Source organism: Saccopteryx bilineata, chromosome 10 (genome assembly GCF_036850765.1).
Source record: "Saccopteryx bilineata isolate mSacBil1 chromosome 10, mSacBil1_pri_phased_curated, whole genome shotgun sequence".
Lineage (NCBI taxonomy): Eukaryota > Metazoa > Chordata > Mammalia > Chiroptera > Emballonuridae > Saccopteryx > Saccopteryx bilineata.
In genome coordinates, this window is record NC_089499.1 from 55530563 (window position 1) to 55533217 (window position 2655).

Here is a 2655-nt window from a genome sequence, read left to right on the forward strand (position 1 = left end):
TTCTAACTTCAAGTGCCCTGCCAGAGTATCATCAACTCCTTGGAGTTAAGAAATTTTGTCCGTCTCCTTCACTGCTCCCAGGTCGCGGGCTAGTCCCTAGCACTCATTAAATATTTATGGAGGGTGAACAGTAATGATATCAACTAATGCTGGAAGAATGTCTTGTTTTAAAAAGCACATTAACATTCAGTGCTTCATTTGGACAGTACAACCATCTCATTATTTTCACCTCCATTTGTTCAATGAGAAAGCCAAAACTCAGTGATATGCCCAAGAAAGGCAGAAAGGGATTAGTGTTCAGTTTTCAGATTCCAAATTTGTGATTTTGCTCTCGATGCTACGACCAGCTCCTTTGCTACCAGCTGAGCACTGCTACTCCAGCTGAGCACTACTACTCCAGCTGAGCACTACTCTGCCGCCTTCCACCAGGGTGTGCATGAGTTCCACCACAATTTCTCTTTTTTAAAAACCTATTTCAATAGGTCTCAGAGGGTTTGAGCCCCTTTGATGCAGAATGTCTATTAATCATCAGCTTAACAGCCCAGTATTCTCATTTCCTTTAGCAGTACAGAAATGGCCCAAGGCAGCAGAGAACACAAACACTTCTGTAACCAGGAATTAAAGTGTCCAGCTCCCAGGAGAGACTAGTGCCAGCCTGATGAGTTCACTGATAAGTTGCTCCAGGACAGATTTATTCATAGACCTAGAGGAGACTTTAGGGTTTCTCTGTGAAAAGATGAAAGGGAATGTTTCATTTTATAGAGAAGGAAACTGAGTTCCAGAAAGGGTGAGTCACGTGCCCAAGGTCACACAGCAAGTTTGTGAGGAAATCAGGACTAGATCAGTACAGGTTTCTAGCCTCGCAGACTGTAGTTGTCATCATCGTCATTAGAGCCTGATGCAGATGAAGATGGTGGGGTGATGTTGCTCCTACTGACAGCTCTGCTGTCCTACGGCGAGCACTTCCTGTGGGTCATGCCCTGGTGCTACATGTGTCATACATTTTATCACATAAAATCTACTATTAGCTTCATTCATTCCATTAGCTCCAATTAAAGCAAGTTGAGAAATAATTTGTCAAAAGTCCAAAGCCACTAAGTACAGAAGTCAGCATACCTTTCTGTCCTGTGTTAAACAAGTCTGAGAACAAGCAAAAATAAACCGAGCTAAGTGCTTTCTTCAAGGAGATGTGTTTTTTATGACTCTCAGTTTGCTTGGTTAGACTTTTTTTCGGCATCCCAGTCCGACGCTCTGTCCACTGCGCCACCGCCTGGTCATGGTTAGACTTTTTTTAATTTGAGTGATAGAAGGGGAGATAGACTCCTTCAGGCACCCCAGCTGGGCTCTACCTGGCAACCTCCATCTGGGACGAATGCTCTGCTCATCCGGGCCAATGCTCTCAATTGAGCTATTTTTTGCACCTGAGGCAAAGGCTCCCCACAGCCATCCTCAGTGCCCAGGGCCAATGCACTCGAATCAATTGAGCCATGGCAGCAAGAGGCTGCCCCAGTAAAGCCCGAGCTCTATGTTAATCAGGCGTCCCCTATTCGACTTCCCATGCAGTGGGACACTCCTGCTTCATGACAGGGCTGGCAACGTCTTTGAGACTACTCTTGAGGTGGCTGTGAGGATTCTACTTATCGGTACCAAGACTAAGAGCCACAAGAGGAAAGACATGACTGACACACAAGTTAGTAATAACAGGAAGTTTGTTACTCACAAGTCCTATGGTGTGCCTGGATCAGCTTAATGGGGCCCCGTTGGCGTGCTCCTCTCAGCTGTCCTTGGTCAGAGCAGCGTGGAGACAGTCCACGTTCAATGTCAGAGTCTGGACAACTGACTGCAGCTGGGGCCTCCTCGACTTAAGTACCCTTTCTGGCATACACTTTCTAACAGGTGTTAATCTACAGAAGTGGTAGTCAACCTGGTCCCTACCGCCCACTAGTGGGCATTCCAGCTTTCATGGTGCGCGGTAGTGGAGCAACCAAAGTATAAATGAAGATAGATTTAACTATAGTAAGTTGTTTTATAAAGACTTATTCTGCCAAACTTAGCGAAAATCTGACATAAAGTACTTGGTAAGTAATTATTATTATATGCTTTAACTTGCTGTAACTCTGCTTTATAAATTTTATAAAGTAAAGTTACTTCCCTACTTTATAAATCACCATTACTGTGGAACCCGTGGGCGGTTAGAAAATTTTACTACTAACAGAGATACAAAAGTAGGCAGTAGGTGTAAAAAGGTTGACCACCCTGATCTACAGGATTATCACATCAAGTGACTTTTAGGGAGTTCCTCACAGGGAGCTCTTTATATCTACTTATCATTTCACAGGCACACTGAGTTAGCACACTAAGGCCAGAGGGCATAGCCTTATTCACTTGCCTTAATGGCTTTTTTTTTTTTCTGAAGTGAGAAGCAGAAAGGCAGAGAGACAGACTCCTGCATGCGCCCAACCAGGATCCACCCAGCATGCTCACTACAGGGCGATGCTCTGTCCATCTGGTGCATTGCTCTATTGTAACTGGAGCCATTCTAGCGCCTGAGGCGGAGATCCATGGAGCCATCCTCAGCGCCCAGACCAACTTTTCTCCAGTGGAGCCTCAGCTGTGGGAGGGGAAGAGAGAGACAGAGGAATAGTAGAGGAGGAA